The sequence below is a fragment of the Cupressus sempervirens genome, chromosome 1, assembly GCF_028749045.1.
Source record: "Cupressus sempervirens isolate cs-2001-9-10 chromosome 1, ASM2874904v1, whole genome shotgun sequence".
In the NCBI taxonomy this organism is placed as follows: domain Eukaryota; kingdom Viridiplantae; phylum Streptophyta; class Pinopsida; order Cupressales; family Cupressaceae; genus Cupressus; species Cupressus sempervirens.
The window spans coordinates 764,011,991-764,037,950 of record NC_143118.1 but is presented as its reverse complement, the minus strand read 5'-3'; positions in this window follow the sequence as shown (position 1 = coordinate 764,037,950).

Genomic DNA, 25,960 nt, shown 5'->3' with positions numbered 1-25,960 from the left:
ATGATGAGCTTGGTGCCAAGAAGTGTTCTCAAAATGTCATCATAAGAATTCCCCAAGGGAGTAAAATTTCTCTCAAAAGTATGTCTACAGTCCTTTGGTTGTTTCTCAAGTGAATAGAATGCATCCATGTCTTCATTATTATCTTGGTCAAAGATAGGTCCATCATGAAATTTTGGCATAGGCTCAAAGGAGGTATCACTTGCTTGTTCTCTAAAGAGGTCTTTAGATCTAGAAGATGAAGACATTTGATGTCTTGAAGTAGAGCATGTAGACCTAGAAGAAGAGGATGACCTCAAAGAAGGTGACTCACATGCATGTAAAGACCTTAAGGAAGATTCATGTAATGATGCAATCTTCTCCTCTAACCTTTTCTCAAGTTTAGACTTCATTTCTATCATGCGCTTAAAGAGATGAAGGTAAGAAAGATCATTTGTCTCTTCTAGCTCTTTATATTGTGCATATAGATCTTGAAACTCTTTAGTGACATGGAGGATATCATGATCATCTAGATTTGGTTGAGTTTTGGTAGCAAAAGCTTTGAATTCTATAGTGATAGATAGATAATCAAGCATGAAGGAGACTAGAGGAAGCTAATAAGGTGACACAAGATAACTTGATATCCAAACTAGAGAGGTAGAGTGTTCACTTTCCAAGATAGTAGAGAGAGATTAAAGCAACTTTATGACATGAATGACTCAAGTCAATAGCTAGGCAAGATGCCCAAATAGCCAAATAGATAGAGAAAGCAAGGTGACAAGTGAACAACTCTCCAACCCAAGAGTGTAGTCAAGAAATCAAGGCAACCATTTCAGCAAAAATATAACTAGCAAGTGGACATAGACCATGAAGATAGAAAGACCAAGAGTACCAAGACCAAAGAGTTACTTTAAGCATGTTCAAGAACTAGAGACATAAAAAATAAAAATCAAATGATGAGAATCCCCTTAGCAAGAAACACAAGAAAATGTTTTCATTTGATGTTTTGACTTGGTTGACAAAGTTTGACAATAGTTGATAGCATAGCAAGTTTGATGTTCAAAAGCAATTTCTTTCCAAGCAAGATAGTGACACATGGAGTAGTCTTCAAACAATCAAGCAAGGGACAAAGCAACCTTGCATGATACAAGCATATGTGAGGTCTTAAAAGAAAGCCGTATAACTATCATCATGTGTATGTTCCAAAGATTTCCACAGGTCTAGCACATTCGAGAACACATCAAGCAATATCTACCTAAAGGACATGGTTCATTACTCAACAACTTGGCCCACGCTTGATGCTCCTTCACCTCACACCAAGTGGTTGCCCACAAGAGATATTGGCTTTGTCATGGAAATGCCATAAGCATAACCAAGGGAACACATATGGTGAGTGTAAATCTTGGGGTGATCCGAGTAGTCCACTAGGATCAATCCTTGCACCAAGAAGTTGAGTGGCTAAAAAAGGTAGTTACTAACTTAGGGTGTTTAGATAGGGCTTCCGTTCATAGTGTTCCTCTTGCTCCCAATTATGGGACACCTCACTTTGTGATGAGTAACTGATCTCGCGACTACAAGAGTACCTTAAGCATTCTTTCCTAGTGATCTCCTTATGGTCGAAATCCCATAAGCGATCACACTAGGTGAAGAAAATCACTATGTCTACCAAGATTTTGTGTCTTTGATAGCCTTGAGTTTATAGTGGGTTGGAAGAGCTAGGTAATCTACTTGTCGCCACTTGGGTCGTTCCTCTCAGGTTGTCTGAGAGTAGGCCTTCTAAAGGATTCTAAACTACACAAAGAGTGGATCAACTTTTGGAAGTCAAGATTTATGATTCACCACAAGGGTGAAGAGCATACTCTCCTATTCCAATCATTTTCTCCCAAACACGCCAAAAATATTTAGTTGCCTCTTACTCTTGAAATCAAATGGTAAGTCAAGATTTCTGATTCACCACAAGGGTGAAGAGCATACTCTCCTATCACCAAAAGATCATAATTGTAAGTTTTAATGTGCCTAAAAATAAACAAAGAGTATATGCCACACATGTAAAAGTAAAGAACAAGAAAAATTGGGTTTTTATGTGTTGGGCAGCCCTGCAAACAATCGTTAGTAGCCCTTGTGCATTTGAAGCTTTGACATGCATTTTTTTATGCAATGTTTCAATTTTTTTTCACAAGGATGGCAACCTACAATCACAAATTGTTAGCACCACAAGTTAGTGTGAAATAACATAAAATGCTGCAATAAAAAGTGGTTAGTTGCCTCAAATATCCAAGTTATCTTCCAATCAAGTGTATGCAAAGAAAGTGCAAACTAATCACAAATGCTCTCATTTTTACTCTTTGATTTTGACCTATTCAATGAGATTGGACTTGTTTGCTATGATTTTGGATCCAAAAAGAGAAATTCAAAAAATAGACCTCTACTAAAAACTAGAGAGCTTTCCAAAAATGCAAGAAATTCAAAAAAATCTCTTCATTTGCTCCCTAGAGATTGATTTTGTGAAAATAGGCTAGATTTATCAAATCGAGTTTTTGATCCCTAATATTACCTCAAAAGTCAAAACACAAAGAGAGTACCCATCTTAGAATTCAAAATTTTTTCTGAAAATGTAAGTTTTTCCAAAAAATGCACTGATTTGCGATCAAAAATGGCTTTTTATGAAAAAAAAAAAAGAAAAAATCATAACTTCTAAAAATCATGTCAAAATGCTCTGAAAATTAGATCGAGACATTTTGAACGCATACCCAAATTGCAAAACAAATTCCAGAACCAAACTCCAAGTGGTTTAAAAGATATGATCAAATCTTTAACCCAACTAGATTTTTGGCCTTCAAACCAATCTACTTATGAGTTGGCCTTAAAACCAAAGTGATAATTCTACAAAAGCACTTGATTAGATCCAATATGCTGCTATAAAAAAACCAAAGATAAGAAATGAAAGAAAATGGAGCTAGAAACTTGGTTCAAGCCCCACGGTGGGCACCAAAAATGTACACTAGAAATGTGTCACACTCTAAACCATTCTATCCAAATGATTCCATGAGTTGGAATGCTTGGATGCCGGCTTAGAGCTCCCTATCCATGGAGTGCAAGAGAGTATATTTCAAGAATAAGAAAGCTCTTAGATGAGCCTTAGAGATACTCTTCTTGCTAGTAAACCATGTAATGGGAGGTTCCAAAGACAAGATGCAAGAATGCAAATGTCTCAAGGAGTTCCTCAAGGATGCAATGCAAATGAAAATTAAGCTAGAATGAGATGCAAAGTGGAGCTATGCTAAAATATGTATGAGAGTGTTACAATCCAAATATTAAGCTATGTGAGATAGATTATTGCAAAATAGAAGCTAAACTAACATGCAACATGAATCTAAGCTAAAATGCTATGGTATGAGAGAATGTAGACAAGAAATAGAAGTTCTCCACAAAGCTCCAAAGAAATCTGTTAGAAAACTTGCAGCATAACAATATTCAAAATGAGGATGGATTGAGGGGGAAATCTCTCTCCCTTTTAAAGATGTACGGATGGTGGAGATCAAGATGAAGATGTTGGATGATCAACGATAGAATTTGAAAAGAGGAGTGATCCATGTGCACACACAAGTCAACCAATAGAATATAAGTTGATTTGTCATATAAGACAAAAGTCACAAAGCCTTTTCTTTTAATTGCAAAATAGAAAAAGGACTTTATGTGTGCACTTTAAGTGGGTTAGAAGAATGGGGTCTTTTATTTAATTCAAAGGGGACATGTTCTTTTAATCAAATAATGAACTAAGGATAGCATAGTCAAACTATAGGTTATAATCAAATAAATTGATTATTAGCAATTTGGTCTAGGCAAATGATTAAATTAATTTAGCCAAAATGTTGAAAAGAGGGCTAATAGTCTAGATGACCATTTTTAGGTGATTACATTTACTTAATTGTAAGTTGAATTCCTCTAACCAAGCACACTTCTAACAAGGTGTTGAAATCCTCTAACAAGGTGGGACTTAATAGTCTTTGTAAGCCTTTAATAAGGCAGGCCTTTCATAGGGTATCCATCATTCATTGTCAAACCATTGTAACCTTCATTGGATACACTTTATTGCTGCAGTAGTGAAGATCTTTGGGTGTCATCCCTACCCCAGTTTTACCTTCTCACTTGCAGAGTTTCTGGGTAATCATATCTGGTGTTATGTGTGTGTTTGATTACATGTTTACATGATTCATGCATATTCTTTATATGTTATTTTAGTATATTAATGCATGTGATATATGAATGGTGAAATTTTAATGGGTCCAAGTTTAAACTCCTAATTCACACCCCCCGCCACCTCTCAGAAGTTTACTCTCTTCCCACTTGTAATTTCAACAATTGGTATCAAAGCCAAATTCTTTGAAAGAGAAGCTTTGCAGCCTAGAGGAAAGATCTTGAAATAGAAGTCTACAAGCTAGGAAAGACTAGAGAACTAGGAGATTGAAATACATCTCATACTACATTAACTGAATGAGGCAAGAGAGGAACTAAAGAAATTCTTGAATAGAAGGAGAGAGATTGCTATTGCAGAGAATGACACACTATACAAAGAGATAAACACCACCAAGCTATTTTTTGATGGTAACTCTAGTGAATTTTATGTAGCAATTGTAGATCCATTAGAAAGTAATAGAATCCAAGCTGAGGAAATTAGAAATTGCAAGCTGGAGCAAGAATGACAAGATATACTACTATGTGAGGTGACTAAAAGAAAGAAGAAAGCCATAGAAGACAAAGCTATGATTGAAGAAGAAAAAAGAATTCTAGAAAATAGATTAGAAGAGAAGTCAACAGAGATAACCAATACCTCCAACATGCAATTGGATACTCTAAGTCAAATTATGAATGCTAACTATGAATTGAATGTCAAGGACATTGAGATAACCACATTGAAGTTCCAAAATGAACAATTGTAGAATGACCTAAAAAGAGAAAATGAATTTTCTAAAAGTTTCAACAAGCCAAATGAAGCCATCAAATACTTTAAGCAATTACTAAGATCTCCTAGATCCAAAAAAAGATACACCAGGATTGGGCTACAAATGCACTAAAGAAGGGGAATGATCCAAGGTTGCTAAAGAAAGGAGCATCAAAGGTAAGAACCCCAAACCTACTTGTCATAATTGTGGTAAGAAAAGATATACTACTAATGTGTGTAGGAGCAACAATACAAATTAGAATGTGAAGCCTAAGAACATGACTCATTGTCATAAGTGCAACAAAAAAGGTCATCAGGCACATGAATGTAGAATTGAGACCATGCATAAACAAAGATTTGAAGGATGTTGCTTCAATTTTCAAAAGTATGGACATAGAGCCTTTGAATGTAGATCTAAATCCATTTGATTATCAAACAAGCCAGAAAAGGTAAGAAGCTATGGAAACTTTTATAATTGGGATTACAATACAAGATATAGTTGTCACTATTATCAAGAATATGGACATGTTCTCCAGAATTGTATTAGAATATACTTTAGTGGCAACTAAAAAAGATGGTTGAGTCCAACTACATGTTTTAGTTGTTTGAAGACTGGTCACATTAGTAAGCATTGTCCAACTAGGTCAAAGGCACTAAGTTGTGAATTTGATAAAGGCAAAGGCAAGGAAAATGTTGAACACATTAGAGATGAGATGAACAAGACATGGAAAAAGAAGGATGTTTACAACACATCAAATGGAGAAGGGATCACTTCACCCAATGGGTTAGGTTATCACACCTAATCAAACTGAACAAACCAGAGGTATGTGGGACTAATATTCAAGTGTAATATCATACATTAGTTCCAAAGGGAGATAGTACTGAAAAGACTACATTAGCATGAATGAAGATGCAAGATGTTGTTATAAATTCAAGTTAAATCTTTAAAGTTTTCATGTTGTTGCTGAGCATGAAATATTTTCTAGGTATGTCAAGTGGAACAGTAGTTGATGTTGAACTATGAGACTATCTAGTTGATGCCAAGCCTATAGTAGTTGCCAAGTGATGAAAATATCTATCGATGTCGAGTGATTCTGAAATTGAATTGATGCCAAGTTTACAACTGTACAAGCACCTAGCATTAAATGGAAGGGTTTTTTGAAGGATATGTGATCAATTTCACTCATTATTCATCATTTCAAATTCAAGCAAGAGAAAACAAAGTGAAAGGTGATTTAGAAACTTGTTCATGGCATTTGCAAAAGAATTTGATAGTGATCTCACACTAGTTCTTTAGATTTTACAAGGTATTTATCACAAGCCAAGCTATGCAATTTTAATTTACATAAACCCTAGTTTGACAAATGGAATCTAGATCAAAGAATGTAGAAGGGAAAGAGGTTTTAAATGTTTATCTTATTAGTAACAAAGTTAAACAACCTATATTTAAGGTCATTCTTGACATAGCCTACAAACAAGATCCTTCTAGCACTTTATCTATGATCATGTCGAATGTCATAACGGTGCAAGATGTAAGAAAATGTTATAATTGCAAAATTGGTAGCATTGGGGACTTAGAAATCAGAGAAGCATATGATAGGTTATGTTAAAATGGTATTCTAAAGGAAGAGTATAAAATCATTGAAAAGAAGGGTTTGACGTGTGCCCTAGATTTTTCCAGTGTATTTAAAATGGAATAGATTAGAATTGTGTTTATTCGAATACATGATGAATCTTTATGTCTAGAGGGTGGACCAATTAAGATTACTAAAAGAATAATTCATAGGGCTACTAGTTAACCAAACCTAGATCAGCCTAAGACTCTAAGGAGTGATTCCAAGCAAGGAATAGAGAAAAATATTGGAGCAAAATGAAATAAGAGAGGCATAACAATAGATACTATTGCTGATCCATTGATAAACATTTCTGTTAGGGTAATTTCTCACAAGTTCTATCAATCTAGAAAATTGAATAGTGTATCCTATATTGCAGTAGATGTTGGCTACAAGATTGTTAAGAAAGATCATACTTATGATCTGGCTGAGCTTCAACTCCAACAACTGATGAAAAATTTTGGAGCAATCAAAAAAGCCAAGAGTGCTCAATGTAAATTTGGTTCAATACTTGTCTGTATATTCTTTTATGTCCAAAATACATTTCCCTCCTTTGGTACTATAAGTTGGAAAAAAAAAAAAAATCAACAGCAGTGCAGATCAATGAATTGATTGAACAAATGGGAGAAAATTTTAAATCACTAATGACAAGTTATTTTGAAGATTTTAAGAAATCAATGAAGGAAAGAATGAGGATACCTATTTCATTGGTTGAGCAACATTACAATGATATATGGAGCAAAAGAGCGAAGAATAACTCTCGCCTATTCTTTTGTGTTTCTTTGTCTTTTGGCTTTTGGTCTAGCTTTAGGTTGTGGTTTTACTTGTCTTTTTTCTTGATCTTTTCTCTGTACTCTACTTTTTGGTTGGGCTTTATGCTTATTATCAGCTTCTAAACTTATACTTTTTTGGCAAGGCTTTCACGCTTATTATCAACCTTATATGTTTTAACTATTAGGTTTTAGGATCCCTGTAAAACCTGTTTATCTAATCAAAAACATTACAATGATATAAATTTTCTGGTTGATTCTAATTACACCTTTGTACAAGCTGCCACACCAAGGGTCAGATAGTTAAGGCCACTTGGGTATGAGATTAATGTTGATATAGCTTCAACAACCATCACAACACTCCTAGCAAAGGAGATTGAAAAAAGTGTAAAGATATTTGGCAACTATGAAATGGTAAAATGAAAGATTTCCATGGAGTTGAAAACTGCCTCTACACTTAAGAAGAAAGTAAGCTAGTCAAGAAGCTAAAGGCCAAATTTGGTGAAGGTGTAGGCGAGGAAGAAAATGAAGGAGAAGAAGAGGATGAAGAGGAGAAACAAGAGAAAACTCAAGAACATCTTACATTGACTCAAGGCATAAGAGAGGATAAGGAAGATGAAGAAATAGAAGGTGCCATGGAAGAAGAAGCCAAGGAAGCACCCACACATGCCAAGCCAAAGAAGAGAAAGGCCAAGACATAGCTAGTGGCTAAGATAAAGAAAATTGCTAAACCTAGCCAAGCCAAGCCCAGTGCACCTACCACTAGAGGCAACATACAAGCCACAACACAAAAGGCAAAGGAGAAATCCAAGCAAATAGAGAAAGGTGGCCAAGTGCAAAAGAAACAAAGAAGAAAATATGTTGTGCAACTAGATTTAGATGAAGAAAGGACTGAATCAGATGATACAAGCCAATTCAAAGTGGTAAGTCACATTCCACTCTCTGATATTGAATTTTTTTTTGAAAATGTCAAGAATAATGCAGATTTGTCTAGTTTAAAGTATATTGATTTTGAGAAACTTGAGAAAGAAGAAAATAATCTAGTGGAAGAAGCCTTATATGCAATGATGTCTAAATTTAAGAAAATGACATTAGAATTTTCCAACTCAGTACCCAAGAAACTATATGACTTAGTTGAGCAAAAATGGAATTACTATTGAAATTTGGAAAAACAAATAACAGAAACCACTTTAGCCCAAGTAATTCCAAAACTAACAAAAGGGCAGATTGTTAAGGCTGCTAAGGAATATGGAATTAGGTTTATACCTAAATATAGAGCCTTCAACATACTTCAAAACAATATTGAATATGTAGTCAAGAAATCAACCCAAATATGGAAACTTATCTATGGGTTGACCACTATTAAATAAGAAGAATTTGATCCCTCTAAAGGAAAACTTGAAGAAAAAGAGGATGACAATGGTAATGATGACAAAGAAAAGGATGACAATATAATACAAATGGGGGAGGAAATAGAAAATCAAATTGATGACAAGGCTACAACTGAATAGCAGCAAGATGAATAGAGTGTGCAAGACACACAAGTGTTGAGTGCCAGTCTCCCACATAACATAGTCAAGTCTACTAAAATAATTATTGTATAGGATGTCTCTGATCTTTTAGCTTAAAACATCAATCTCTTGACTACAGAAGACCTAAAGAAGATATTGGACCAATCTACATTGCAACTCAAGTTATGTGATAATCCAATTTTGGTCATTATAGAAGAGCTCCAAAAGGTAGTAACTGATGTCACAAGGGACAAGGTGAATCCACAAGAACCACCTTCTACCATCCCTTTAGTTACTCCAATACAACCTTTGAGTTAAAAAATAGTAGATACATCTACTAAGGTTGATACATTTGTTAAGGTTGACACTATTGAGCAAAGGTAGATCATAGAAGAAGAAAAAGATATTACTACTGAATAGTAGGAAGCAAGAAAAATAGATTCTTCTATACCTAAAGTACAAGGACTAGGTGCTACTCATGTCATTATGTTAGACAAGAGAAAATCTAAAGAGAGTGAGAAAACACCTAAGCCATCCAGGAATTGGTAACTCTATCAACATTTGGCACTTTTCCTACAAAAGTTCTTCAGAAGGTTAGCACAAAAGCTATATCATTTCAAATCTCAGTGCTAGTCTCTAGCTCTTCAAAGGTTGAAAAGGTAATTCACTATGGAGATATCACTCTTGATGAAGATATAGTTATTCCTAAGTTTGATTATGATACAATGAAACTAGACCAAATAAGCATTTTGCAACAAGCTTTAGAAAAGAAAATGCATCAAGAAATGCTTAGGAGAGAACACAAGTAGAAGCAAGTGCTTCAAGACATTAAGGACATCTTTCTAGATGCATTTAGTCTACCAACTCCTGAAGAAACCAAGCCACTACTAGAACAACTATTAGATATAGTGGAAAAGTTCAATAATGAAGACATTGATACTAATGCTAAACTCTTAGAATGGTATGAAAAGAAATTCTAGAGCAAGGTAAATGAAAAGATATTTGTTGATATAGCACTCACTCAAGTTGCATTGGCAAAAAAGGTTGAGCATGTGAAGAAGGTACTTGAGAAAATATTCTCATTGTACACCAAATTGTGTAACCCCACACTCTTCACTCAAGAGACCAGACATCATATTCTAAGCTTGGACAAAAATCTTAACATATCATGTACAAGGTTACCTTCAAACCCTGTTTAGAGTGAGAAGCATTTTCATACATTTCTCTAAACATAAAGTCAATTAGTTGTTTTAATAGCAAAAGAGGCTAGCATAAGAGCCAAATTGACATTCATACAAGCATCCCTCATCCCACACATGGAAATATTGTGCGAGGAACTAGGTTATGCAGAAACCCTACTGAAAAAAGACCCCAATCTTTCTACTCTAGATGGCCTAGTACACCTTGTTATTGAGCTTGCTATCCAGATCAAATCATTGGATGTTGCATGTGAAAACTAGGATGCAGCTCTTAAAATCATAATGGAAGTCCATAAATCATTTTTGGACAAACACATTGTACATGTATAGCCCATTTGACATAAGTGTCAAAAAGGGGGAGAAATAAACCATGGGGGGGGGAGATAAAGCAAGAAGGAGAGAATAAAGAAAGGAGGAGCTAGAAATAGAGATACAATGCAAAGAAGTATGAACAAAGGGGGAGTAGTGAATAAAATAAAGAAAGACAATAAAATAAAGTTATATTATTGGGGTGATATACATTTTGAGATGATATACATTTTTGAGATATTTTTGGAAAGCAAAAGTAGTAAACAGACATAGATATCAGCTATGACAGAGCATATTAGATGAAAGAGTATCAGATACAACACATTGAAGTTAGAGAGAAGCATAGATTATAGATACAAAACATACACATTAACTCAGGGGGAGTTATTAATTTTGAGGTATAAAGATCATTGAATTTTTTTGAAATTTTGAAGTTTTGTATATATAATTTGAGCCATGGATATGTTATGCTCAAGAAGATAAGTAGAATATTGTATATTTAAGTGTTTTTGACACTCATGTGAAAGGGGGATATTGTTGATCTTAGATTGGTTTTGACAAGTGAGTATCAACATGCTTAAAAAATTTACTTAGTTCATGTTGAACTAGTAATACATGTCAAGTACAACATGTAAATATTAGACCTGCTGAGTTGCAATGAGTGTCAAGTCACTCATGTGCCTAGTCACTCTAGTGGTGAGTAGATAGACCATGCTGAGTGATTCAAGTGTCGAGTAAATAGTAGATATCGAGTAGTTTAGGTGCCAAGTCAAAAACATAAATACAATGTATGTCAAGCATCAAAGACTTCATATGCCAAGTAACATAGTTTGGATATATTTGTTTGCAATGGCACAAAAATCTATGTAAACTATTTTTTATCTAACCTAAGGATGACTTTGATCTTTTGGAGATAAGGATGAATCTATATGTAGATTCCCTATGCAATTGCATGTAGCCAATCAGAAAATGGGAAGGTTTAAGCAAAAAAATGGATGAATCTTAGACATAGATTCATACTCAACACTAAGCCACTAGAGTCTTCTTAAGGAGGATGAAGACCTAAACTTTTGACTGATGATGAGAATGGTGAACAAAGGGGTGAATGATCAAATAGTTTGTAGAGCATTCAATGTGACTTAGTAGTAAGAGTGAATTATAGAATTGATTAGTGAAGAATAAAGGATAGATAAGGATACAATATTGATACATCAAATCATGAAGGATCAATCAGAGATTGTATAGGGGTGACCCATTATGAAAAAAGCAAGTGCCAACTATAGGATCTATGCAGAGACATTTTAACAGGTGATTTCAGTTAAATCTCTTAACAGAGTAGTCCTAATAGGCTGTATGAAATCCTTTAATAGGGTGCTTACTTAATTGTAAGTTAAAGTCCTCTAACTAGGCACATTTCTAATAGGGTGTTGAAATCCTCTAACAAGGTGGGACTTAATAGTCTTTGTAAGCCTTTAACAGGGTAGGCCTTTAATAGGGAAAATCATGATTCATGGTCAAACCATTGTAACCTTCATTTGATACACTTTATTGCTGCAATAGTGAAGATTTTTGGGTGTCATCCCTACCCTAGTTTTACCTTCTCACTTGGAGGGTTTCTGGGTAATCATATCTAGTGTTATGTGTGTGTTTGATTACATGTTTACATGATTCATGCATATTCTTTATATGTTATTTTAGTGTATTAATGCATGTGATATATGAATGGTGAAATTTTTATGTGTCCAAGTTTAAACTCTTGATTCACCCTCCAGAAGTTTACTCTCTTGCCACTTGTAATTCCAACAAAATTGACAAGAAACTTCCTTCCAAGAAGACTCTAGAAGTCCTTTACAAGACTTGTAATGATAGTAATTGACACCAATTAATATAAGAATGCAATATTATGATTTACAATTGATACTACTCATAATATGACGCTATAAGATATATTACTTATCAATAAAATAGAGTATCACAACTATCTCAAATATATTGATGATATTTATGCCAAGATGATCTCTACTATATATCAGATCTGCACTTCTATTATAACAATATGAATTGTGTGAAGTCTCCTTCCAATTTCTATTATTTGTTTCTAATATATCAATATAAGATATACTACAAGTCTTTTCAATGTGCTGATAGCCAACTCTGATATGGCACTAATATGCCAAAGTCTACTTTTATCACTTATAGAAATGATGTATCTTATTGTTCTTGATCTATCTTATAACTACACAAATATCTTAATATCACTTATAGCATTGATATAGTTGTTTCTTACCTGTACTTGTCTCCAACATCACTTATAGTGATGATATTGCTAATTCTAATATGTACCTTATATGTATGCAATTTTCATCAATATTGTAATGATATTGCTATGTCTACCTTGTCTTTGGAGATATACATGATACTGGGATCTTCATGATTACTTTCCTCCAGTATTTGAAAACTAATTTTTGAAAGGAAAGTGCTCCCTTGAGAAATCCAATAAGGATAAATAGTTGATACAAAATAATCGATGATGTCTTTGAGAATGGGATTTATTCTTATAATAGATCTCATTATTATTGGATACTTGTACCCATAGGTTGGGATAGCACCTTTCTTTTTTAGAAATGGACATTTAATGGTTAATCATTTTCTTTGCATAGTTATGAAGAATTTCTATTGATTAGTTTGTTCACTTCACCTGTCATTATTTGATTAATCTTCCATAGGTGGTGGTAAAGCTGATATCATGTTGATTGTTGATAATGTGACTGTCTATTTGCAGATAGGAAACTACATACATATGTACACATACACAACTATGGTTGCATTTATGTTGTTTGATGTGGCATGGGAACACTTGAAAGGTGTGAGAAAATTTTCCCTTTGATGTTCAATCTTCCTAATCAATACCTCTTGTAATGGCTATAATTGATGGGTGATTATGATGATCATTTGAGCAATACATAAGGTGATAATATTGACATGTGTACTAACTAATATTTCATGGTTAAAATTACCATTTATTGGTTATTGGTTATCTCCTCAGTGATAATAATTGTTGGATGATCACATTGCTTGTCTTATCGTGTTTCTTGTTAACTTTATTATCTAATCTTTCTATGATTAATGATAAGGATTTGTATTCATATATGATCAATTGATGGATGCTATGATGTGACAACCATATCTTCATAAGGAATCATAATTCATGGTTTCTTGATGATTATCAATAAAGGATATCATCTTAAGGACATGACAGATTATGGAATTATCATTTATTACTAAAGTCATGATTCACATATTGATAAAGGGGGTGTCAGGCATCCAAATGATTGTTATACTTGATAACATGTGAGCTCAATGTTTGGATCATACTTTGGTTCTATGCTAATGAATGTACTTGATACCTTCAACCCTGGCTCACATCACTTGATCTCAATTCTCTTGTGTACTTAATTGAAGCTAGATAGGAGAATCGTCATATATAAGACTATACAATTTTCCTTGATAAGACCTTGATGCTATTTAATTTATTGAAAGAGCATACAAATTACCTTGAACTTCTAACTACTATGTACAATTTACTAATTTCTATTTAGTATCTTGAGGTGCTCAAGGTCTTCCACCCCTTGACAACATATGTGTTTCATTGCTATCTTGTTCTTAGGTTAACAATGAGGGCATCATAAATCCAAATGGAAACTTACTCTATGAAGTAGATTGGTGTGAATAGTAATGTATGTCCAAACTACAGCCTATGCACTAAAAACTATATACATTTCTTAAAATTTCATCATTTTAATTATAAGGATTCAGTTTGGCAAAAAATAAACCATCTTTCAATATTACCTCACTTTTGCTATACCTATACATTATTCTAATTTTTACAACTCTTTCTCATGACACAAATTTCTTGTTATTTTGTTTCTTGAATCTTAGTCTTTTGATGATTGTAGTATCCTAGATATGTTTTAATTGATGGGATTCAACTTTGATTTTGTTAGCTTACTCTCTTTCTATTTGGCACAAGTATCTAGAATGGGGTTGGCAAAATTTTCAAGGTTTTGAGTCTCACACTAAAGTTGATTCTGGTGGGCATAGTTCTTTGATGATGTGACTACTTTTCCACCTCCAAGAAGAGATAAAATTGAGACTTTCTTATGGGGCGATACTCTAAAGTATCTTTACTTACTATTTGGAGAGAGTAATATTCTTCCTTTAGATAAGTTTGTCTTTAATCACTATAGACAACTAAACCTTGATGTTAGTGATTGCCTCCAATTCATACATTATTAGCATCACCATCCTTGATAAATGAGTCATATCCAATGTATCCATATTTAATAAAATGTTAGTTGAGCTCTATAGGAAACAATCTAACAAACTAAATCTAAAGTTCTATATTGAGTTGGGTTTTGATTTGGAAGATTGTTTGGTTATAGTGGCAGTTGATTGGGTCCTCAGTGTGTCCATTTAATACTTGAACAAATTGCTATTTATATTTCTTGTCATGTTGCCACTCTTTTATTTGTCAATTTTAGCCCATTGATGATAAGGATGGTTGTATGTAGAGCACTTCCATACTGTTGCACTTGAAGGTTTACTTACATTTGGGGAACACAATAGGGTAAAATAATATCAATTCATCACATTAGTGGATGCATTTTCTCTCTCTTTTATCTTTGAATATTGTCACAAGATACACCAAATTTCATCTATGAAGCTCAAATTTCAGCAAATTTTAATTTTTTTTGAACTTCATCCAAATTCTATATGTCTAATCATAGTTGCCTCTAGTAATCTCTAGTCTCACAAAAATTGTTTCCAGCAAGGTCAATATTGATTCATTCTTGTGAATTATAATATAAGGCCTCCATGTAGATTTATATTACTCATATTTACACATCAACTTGGAAAATTAGTTTGATTTCAAGTCACTTGTAAGAGAGACATCGAGTTTCTCATTTGACAGAGGTAAGGCTCATAATCTTACTAGTTGGAACAAACCTTATTTTATGAGTCATTTTCTCTTAGATTTATTTGAAAATTTAATTGATGACTATAGCCATTCAATGTTAAATTATTGCCATACTAATACCCTGGAATGTATATAATATGTCTTTCTATATTATGATACATATTTTTCTCTGCAACGATAACAAACATTTGTTGTCTCATCTAGTTATTGTATCACTACACCAATTTGTAACAAATGGATATTTTATCAAATGACTACTTTCTTCAAGACATATTTCTTGTCTTTTCTTGTTCAAAGGAAATAAGTTCAATTCAAATTCTTATCTTATAGGGTCATCATACTATTTTTTATTTGTGAATTAATTACATTCAAGTAATTTCCTCATAGGAAAAGATGTACATGGCTCGTAGTTACACTTGCTATGATTTTTTAATAAAATATTTAAGACAAGTAGGAGCTGCCAAAGAATCGATGACTAAGGGATTTATTCTTAAGGTTCTAGTTAGTTATTGACTTATATTTCTCTTTTGGAAGACTAAAAAAGATGAATAACAAGGAATATTTGGAAGAACATGCTTTATGCCTCAACAAGATAGAGACATAAGAAGGTTTTTAGGCTGGGATGACAAAAGCTCCAAAAGAGAATATTGAATATTACTTTTGACCTTTTAGATGTTTGAATATTTCTTTGAATATCATCACATTATTAGTTTGAATATTGCTTGATTAGATTATATGAATATTTCTATCAATATTTTCATATTCACATTCTACAATCCACCATCAAAATGAACAAAAGAGAGAAGAAAATGATTAATTTGACTAAAATATTTTCAAGCTATATGGAAATGTTTGAATGAATGTTTCATGACAAATAGAGATATGATAAATGGTTTAATTGTGTATAAACAGATGGGACATAGCCATGGAAGGAAGTACAATGTACAAAAGTATAGACCAAATGGTTTCTTACAGAAAAAACCTAAATACTTGGGCAAATTAGGCAAATTCACATGTAGATTTCAAGAAATCAATGGTATTTTTTAGCACCATGGCATCTCACCATTCAAGGTTGGTCATCTTATATGATATTTATTTCTAATTTTACTCAAAAAATTTTAAATTTTCATTATCATGCGTTGTAGTAAATCATACTACATTGTTCAAAGTTATTATTTATTCATGACAAAATTTCTATCATAATTTGATTGCATGAAACTTCTTTTCATGAATGTTGTCCATCATACACCATGATCTATCATTAGAATAAAGAAAGTATAACAATAGACAAAGAGAAGATTATAAAGTATGATTCATAACATTGGTAGAAATAATTCACACAATTAAGACCTAAAATGTTTTCCATGAATAATTCCAATCTAAACATGTCCACTTCAACTCCAGTTAACATAATTGTCATGATTTTAATACAGGTGTGAGAAAGATATAGAGCCTTTGCAGAGCACATCTGCATACAATCTTCCATTACCATTTTAGGTGTCAATACTAAAAAAATTTGTAAACAACGTAAGTTTTCCTCTTGTTTTGTTGGATATAATAGGAATATCCTATCTATGCAAGGATGCACATCCCTCTAAATATGGTGGTGGTATTGTCTCCTCAAAATGTTTCAATGGACTCTTGCTTGATAGCATTTCCTTCTACCACTTGGAATGAGTGATGGGATGGAAGTGTTGACTAGGTGCTCAAAGCTAGTATTAGTCAATGGTATAAAGTGTGGAAGAAAACTTAGATTGTAGATGTGTGTCTTATTTCTTTCTTCTTATGCGATGGTTTTTATTAGTCCTAAGAAAAGCTGACTAGATATAATTACTATTGCTGACAGGGCTCTGTAGTTGTTCCTAATGCTGATTTCACATTTTCTTCTTCATTTATATGTTTGGCTGTATATATTTTTATCGCTAAAGTTTACTTCCGTTGATTTTTTCCTCTTTTCTAATTATTGGCATTTAACTCTGTATATATGGTATATCCTTTCTATTGAAGTGTTGCAACTCTTATATATCCAATAGATGTTTCTCTTTATTCTTAAGAGATTGTACCCCCTCTTATTATCATTTACAAAACTAATTTAATATATTTTTGATTGTTACCTATGATCAACATAATGCAATAACGTATTATGATCTCTATTAGTAAATAGTTTTTCCCAAGATTTTTGACAATTTTGAACAAGGGAGAAAAATGTAAACTAACAAATTGAATTCCTATTTATTGATAAGAACTTCTTTTCTTAAGAGATTTACTCAATATTATTCATGATGCAACTAACCTTCATGAAAAGATAATCATTTTTTCCTTAATCAAGGGAAAATATTCCCAATAAGTATTCTTATTGAAAATACTTAAAAAGTTCAAAATCATGTCATAAACATAAGATAAATGCCAACGTTGAAAAACTATTTGATCTTAACAGTCAATATCATGCACATGATTGAATGTTAAAACAAAAGATCGATGGTAAAATAATACAAATTCAACCTACCACAACCTTCAAGATTCAAAAATAGATAATTCCAAAATGCACAACAAAATACAACTTCACCTCTACATATAACATACACCCTCATGAATGCACATTACCATAAAGAAGATAGTAGTATCCACTTTAAGAAGTCTCAATACATAAAACTATAGAATTTTACTTCAATTGTTGCTAACTTGGAAATATTCTATTTCAAAATTCAAAGTGCAGAGTATGAAAAACAAAAGTATTTTTGATTTAGTCTATGGAGAGATTAACCCCATTAGATATTATCTATTACATATATATAGGGCATAGGGATATATAGTTATCCAAAATTACCTTGCTAGGAGTAAATTGTCTCTTAGTTAACACAACCATGTTAAATGAAATGCATAAAGAAATAAACAAGAAATGAAAAACAGCTACCCATTGATAATGCACCATGTTAGGAGGAACTATCTGCACCAGTCACAATCCTTGTGGCCTTCCATGTCCTGTATGCAGTGGAAAATGCAAAGATAACTGACTAGTAAGGTAAGATGATGTATGCAATCCTTCAATTCTAGATTTTCTTTTCTCTTTTTAGTTATGTTACCTTTTCTCCATGCATCTCCAAATGTTTCAAATTGATTATCAACATAGCTTCAATATGGGCAATGTTAGAAAATCTAGTCTACACGATATCTTTTTATTGTAGACTTCTTGGAACTTCTTTTGGATTTCACTTATCAATTCTTCTATAGAGGCAACAGAGTCAGTTTCCTTCCATATGCAATGTTTACTAAATCACTTCAAATTACCTTGGATAATTTCATCCATGAACTTGAGACCATCTAAGATTTCCTTGATTTCAGTGACCACCTAGACTACTGCCTCATTTCTCCATTTGATGCAATCTTTAATTACATGTAAGGTTTTATCATCTAGACTAGTGACAAGATATTCATCTTGAAACTTCTACAATCCAAACCCTAGAATTTCCTCAATCTAGAGCACCACTTTTACCTAATTATTTCTTTCTTTTTCAAAACCCTCATTATTGGACTCCACCTTTTTAACAATGATAGTAGTTTCTTTCAAAGCTTTGTCCAAAAGTTTGATTTGTTTCTCAGTTTCCTTAAGGACAAATTGCAACCACTCTTTAGACATTTTTGCCACAACCTTGCACTTCTACAAATTATCAAGAAATTTTTGGTTAGTTGAAGAGGATATATCTACCATTGCTAAAATCTCACTTAGAGGTTTGGGTTCTAGATGCAAGATAGCATTAATGTATTGTGCCATTCTCCTCATTGTTTCTTTCATGTCCTACTTGTCCTGAGCATCTTTTCAAACTCTATCCATAATCTTCTTATTTGAAGCTTTGAAAATTTTCATATCAACCACATGAATCCCCTTTCCAAGATCAATCCATGTTACTTGATAGTGTTGATCTTAGATTGGTTTTGACAATTGAGTTTCAACACACTTAAGAAATTTTCTAAGTTGATGCTGAGTATAATATAGATGTTGAGTCACAATATTTGCTAAGCCAAAAATTCATCAAGTGCCAAGTCATTCAGATGCTGAGAAAATAGACAGTGCCGAGCAAGTTTTAGATGTTGAGTGACTAATAGATGCTAAGCAAAGTTCAAGTGCCGAGCAAGACAAAATTTAGTATGTACCAAGCATCAGTAACCAGTAAGTGTTGAGTAATACAGAATCATCATAAGAGTTTGTGCCCTTACAAACTAATATGTATACCATTTTTGAGCTAACATATTGATAAATCTCAAAGGATTAAAAGATAAGATTGAATCTATTTGATTCCCTATGCAATCAACATGCTACCAATCAAAAAAATGGAAATATTTAAGTGAGAAAGATGGATGAATCTCAATCATAGATTCATATCTAACCCTAAATCACAAGACCTTTTTAAGGAAGCCGAAACCCCATAACTAAGTAATGTATGAGAGAGTATGTGAGAAGAGAATGCATGTAAGGAGAGAATACTAGAAAAGTTTGAAGGAAGTGAAAGGGGTGAATTGACATAGAAGAAGGACAAAATTGTAGTATTAGTTAGCAGAATAGTGAATCAAAATCACAACAATTTCATACTAGATCAGTGAGGATCAAACTGGATAGAACAAGGATCTGAAATCAGCATTAATAGATTACAAGTAATCAGGTCAAACATTCTACTATACTTTCTAACAACTGTATTAGAAGAATGAAATCATATGGAGATAGGTTGGTTTAATAGCCATTATATAAAGCCTTTAATAGGGTGACATTCCAAGTGAATGTTTTGTAAATCCTTTAGCCAAGTACACTCCTGATAGAGTGTTAAAATCCTTTAATAGGGTAGGATATAACAATCCTTGTAAGCTTTTAATAGAGCATGCCTTTCACAGGGCAGATCATGAAAATGGTCAAAATATGTAACCTTAATAGGTGAAATTTATTGTTGCAGTAGTCAAGAGTTGTGGGTGTCATCCCCACCCCCATTTTACCTTCTCATTAGAGGGTTTCTAGGTAATCATATATGTTGTCAAGTGTTTATATGGATGCATTTACTTTACATGTTATTTTTATGTGTTCATGCATGCAATGTTTTTAAAGTTAAAAATTTTATTGGTCAAAGTTTAATACTTTTGATTCACACCCCCCAACCTCCCTCTTAGAAGTATACTTACCACTTGTTAATTCCCAACAATTGGTATCAGAGCTAAGTTCTCATCAGGAGAAGCCTTACAACTTGGAGAAAAGATCTTGACATGGAAGTCTACAAGTTGAAAAAAACTATTGAGAATCAAGAGATTGAGATACACCTCTTATTGCAACAATTGGATGAAGCCAAAAATGCCTTGAAGAGTTCACTAAAGAGAAGGAAAGAGATTGCCATAGCTGAGAATGACACTCAATACAAGGAGATTGACACCAAAAAGTTATTTGTAGATGGTAACTCATTTGAGTTTGATGTAGCAATTGCAAATCTCATGGATAAGAATAAAGCACAAGCTAAAGAGATTAGAAATCTCAAGTTGGAGCAAGAATCACAAGCAATACTGCTATGTGAAGTAACTAAACAAAAGATGAAAGCCATTGAGGATAAGGGCATGATTGAAGAAGATAAAAGAATTTTTTCAAACAGATTGGAAGAAAAGTCAGTGGAGTTCTCTAGGATCTCAAACATGCAATTGAATACCTCGAGAAAATGATGAATGCCCATCATGAATTGAATGTCAAGGACATTGAAATAACCACATTGAAGTTGCAAAATGAGTAGCTACAAAATGACCTAAAAAGAGAGAAGGAATTTTTTGAAAGCTTCAACAAGCCAAATGAAGTCATCAAGTACTTTGAGAAACTACTAAAATCCCCAAGATCCAGTAAAGACATGTCAACTTTGCGCTATACAAGTACTAAGGAAGGTGAGTCATCCAAAACTGCTAAACAAAGGAATGAAAAAGGTAAGAAATTCAAACCCACTTGTCATTTTTTTAAGAAAGGACATATAGCTAATGTTTGTAGGAACAAGAATGGTAGTTAGAATGCTAAGCTAAAGAATATGACACATTATTACAAGTGCAACAAACAAGGTCATTAGGCACATGAATGCAAAACAAGGATAGTGCATGCACCAAGATTCGAAGGACGCTGCTACAATTGTCAAAAGTATGGACATAAAGCTTTTGAATGTAGATCCAAGCCCACATGGTCATCAAACAAGGGAAGAAGCCATGAAAATTCCTATAATTAGGATTACAACACAAGATAAAACTATCACTACTATCAAGAGTATGGACACATCCCTGAAAATTACATAAGAACACATTTTAGTGGAAGCTACAGCAGATGGTTGAGCCAAACTACATGCTTTAGTTGTTTGAAGACTGGTCACATTAGCAAGAACTACCCAACAAGGACAAAGGCACCTAACTCTGACTCAAAAAAAGGAAAAGGTAAGGTAGATGTTGTGTATATTAGAGGAGAGATGAATAAAATATGGAAGAAGAAAGATGGATGCAACTTCACCTAAAGTGTTAAGTGGTCATACTTCATCAAACTAGGCAAGAAGGTATGTGGAACTAAAAATTAAATGCTTTATCATACATTTGTTCCTAGAATGAGTTAGCATTGAAAAATTTAGATCGGCATGAATAAAGATGCAAGGCTAAAACTTCAAAAGTTTTCACAATGTTGTCAAGTAAGGAAAGTTGGTCTCAGATGCCAAGTAAAATCCTAGTGTATGCCAAGTTGTCTGCCAAAATTAGTATGAGCCAAGTGTGTAGTGATTGCCAAGTAAAAGAAAAATTCGTATTGAAGTCGAGTAAGGGAAAATCTAGTGGATACCAAGTGTTGGAAAATCAATAGAGGCTGAGTAAAGAAAAATTTTCAAGTGGACAGTTGTACATGCACTAAGCATTAAATGCTATGAAATAAAGGGTATAAGGTCAAGTTTTTGATCATTTAGCATCATTGCAAACATAGAGAGAGAGTGAAAAGAGCATAGAAACGATTTCAAAGTAGAGATTGATGCTTTTGCAAAGATTCCAACAAAGATTCAACATTGTTTTGACAATCTAAGGTATTTACTTAAGTGTTGAGCTACATAGTTACGAAATTTCTATATTTTGAAACCCTAGTTTTTAGAAATGGCATCCATCTCTAGAAACCCCAAGGATAAGGAATTTTTTGAGGTTCAATTTTTTAGCAATGAAGTAAAATAACCAGATTTCAGACCAATTCTTGAAGTTGCTTATAAAAATGACCTTGTCAGTGCTTTATCTATTATCCCACCAAAGGTTGTTATGGTGCAAGATGTAATAAAATGTTACAATTGAAAAGTTGGAGCAATAGGTGACATGGAGATTAGCCAAGCTTATGAAAAACTTTTTGAAAATGGGGTATTAAAGGAGGAATTCTAGATTGTTGAGAGAAAGGGCTTGACCTGTGCCCTAGATTTCCCTACAGTTTTCAAAACTGAATGGAAAAGGATAGTGTTGAGAAGAACTCATGATGGATGCTTATAGTTGAAGGGTGGACCTATAAGGTTGTCAAAGAGAATAATACATAGAGTAATAGGGTATCCAACCCTAGAATAGCCAAAGAACCTAGGGAGTGATTCAAAGGAGCTATAAAGAAGAACACTGGGGCTAAGTGGAACAAAAGAGGCATGACAATAGACACAATTAGAGATCCACTTGTAGAATTTTTTGTTAGAATAATATCCCATAAATTCTACCATTCAAGCCAACTAAATAGTGTCCCATGCATTGTAGTTGATGTAGGATACAAACTTGTCAAGAAGGATCATACATATGATCTAGCAAAGCTACAACTGCAATAGATTATGGAAAATTTAGGAGCAATAAGGAGATCCAAGAGTGCTCAATGTAAGTTTGGATCAATTTTGATATGTATATTTTTCTATGTTCAGAATTAATTCCCCTCTTTTGGTAAAATAAGTTGGAAAAAAAATAGGTCTATAGCAATACAAGTTAATGAGTATATAGAGTAGATGGGAGCCAATTTTTAAACCTTAATGACAAGCTATTTTGAAGAATTTAAGAAGTCTATGAAGAAAAGGCTCAGAATACTAGTATCTCTAGTAGATCAACATATAAATGATATGTTTTTCTTGGTTGACATTGATTATATATACATCCAAGTAGTAGTACCAAGGGTAAGATGGCTAAGGCCACTTGGTTATGAAATTAACATTGATGAGGCATAAGCAACAATCACAACATTGCTAGTAGAAGAAATTGATAAAAGTGCAAAGCCCTTTGGAACTTTTGATGTTGTGAAATCTAAGGTAGAGGTGGAGTTGAAGACTACTTCAACCCTAAAGAAGAAGGATAAATTGGTTAGGAAACTAAAGGCCAAACTTGGTGAAGGGACTACTGAAGCAAAAGAACAAGAACAAGAACAAGAACAAGGCCAAGAGCCAATTGCCTTAACACAAGGCATGGGTGAAGATGTTGAAGAAGAAGAAGGTGTTGAGGAAGAAGAACAAGCCAAGGAGACACCTCTCAAGCCAAAGCCAAAGAAAGGAAAGCTTTAAAATAGCCTATAGCTTAGCCCAAAGGAAAGAAGATAGCCAAGCCAAGCGTAGACAAACCTACTACAAGGGCAAGTACAAGAGCTAAAACAAAGGAGGCTAAGGAGTAGGAAAAAAAGAAGGCTACCAAGAAGGAAGGTCCACCTAAGAAGAAGCTGAGAAGAAACTATGTTGCACCTCCTGAATCAGATGAGGAAAGGATTGAATCTAATGACAATGGCCAATTTAGAGTAGTAAGTCACACCACCAAGTCTCATTTAGAAAATGTATGTGATAACATTAGAGATAATGTAGACTTATCTGGCTTAAAATGCATTGATTTAATAAATTGAGTAGAGAAGAATATAACATAGTTGAATAATCTATCCACACTATGATGGCCAAGTTCAAGAACACTCCACTTGAGCTTGACAATTCAAGGCCTAAGGAGTTATATTCTATTGTTGAAAATAAATGGCATTACTATCTTAATATGGAGAAAGAAATAAGAGAGTCAACATTGGCTTGAGTAATGCTTGAGCTCACTAAAGGACAAATAAGCAAGGCAAATAAGAAGCATGGGAGAAAATTTGTACCCAAATATAGAGCATTCAGTATTCTCCAAAATAAGATTGAGGATGTTGTGAAAAAGTCCACACAAATGTGGAAATTAATCTATGGTCTCACAATTATACAAGAAGGAGAAGAAGATCCCTTTGAAGGGAGAAATAATGGAGAGGATGATGAAAATGGAAATGAAGGTGAAGGAGAAAAAGAAAAGGAAAATACAGTGGAGAAGGAAACACAAAAGGATGATATGGCAACTGTTGAAGAGAAGCAAATAGAATAGAGTGTGCAAGACACACAAATGCCACCTCCAAGTCCATAAAATTCCATTGACTACAAAGGATCTCAAAAAGATCCTTGACCAAACAACACTACAAGCCCAATTATGTAGAAATCCAGTGTTGGTCAATGTAGATGAATTGCAAAAAGTAGTAGCTGACTTAACTAGGGATAAGATGGGAACATGAGAAACATCTTTAGTCATCCTTGTAGCTATATGTGGACAACCTAAAGAGAAATTTGTACAAGATACATCAACCAAGGTTGACTCCACAATCATAGTCACTACAATTACTAAGGAGCCAGGAAAGGATAAAATAGGATAGATAGATACCTTTTTTCCTGCTGCACAAGCACATAGTGCACCACCTTGGATAATAATAATTGATCAAGGAAAAGCAAAGGAGGAGAAGGAGACCCCAAAGTAAAAGGAGCAAGAAGCAATTCAAACTTTGGTTAATCTGCCAACCTCTAGGACTCCAACAAAAATGCATTAAAAATTGAGCACTAAAGTAGTACCACTTCAAATATTAGCACCAGGCTTGAGCTCTACAAAGGTTGTAAGGATACTTCACTATGGATAACTTGCACTAGATGAAGAAATAGTAATTCCTATGTATGACTATGAAACTATGAACATTGATCAAATCAATGAAGTGCAAGAGGCACTAGAGAGGAAAAAGAAGTAGGAGATACTCAGGAGTGAGTGTAAACAGAGGCAAACATTGATTGAAATAAAGGACATATATTTAGATGCTTTTAGCTTGTAGACACCTAATGAAATAAAGCCCATAATGGAGCAACTTTCAAACATAGTGGACCAGGTGCAAAGTGAAAACCATGATACAAATGCCAACTTGATGGAATAGTCAGAAGAAGTTTCAAATGAAGGTAAATGAAAGAATATCGAGTGATATAGCACTATCTCAAGTAGAACTAGAAAATAAAATTGAAAAATTGAAGAAAGTACTTGAGAAAATATTCTCATTGTACTCAAAATTGTGTGATCCTTCCATCTTCACACAAGAGACTAGCTAGAGAATCATGAGCTAGGAGAGGAACTTGAAGATATCAAGTATGCAACTGCCTAAAGATCTAGCTCAAAGTGAGAAGCACTTTAACACAACACTTCACACTCAAAAGGAATTAGCTATATTAATAGTAGAAGAGGCTAACACAAGAGCCAAATTGGTATAGATACAAGCCTGTCTCACCCCTCACATGGAAATTTTGTAGAAGGAACTAGCCTATGCAGAGAATGTGATAAGGAAAGATCTCAATATTTCTACATTAAATGGCT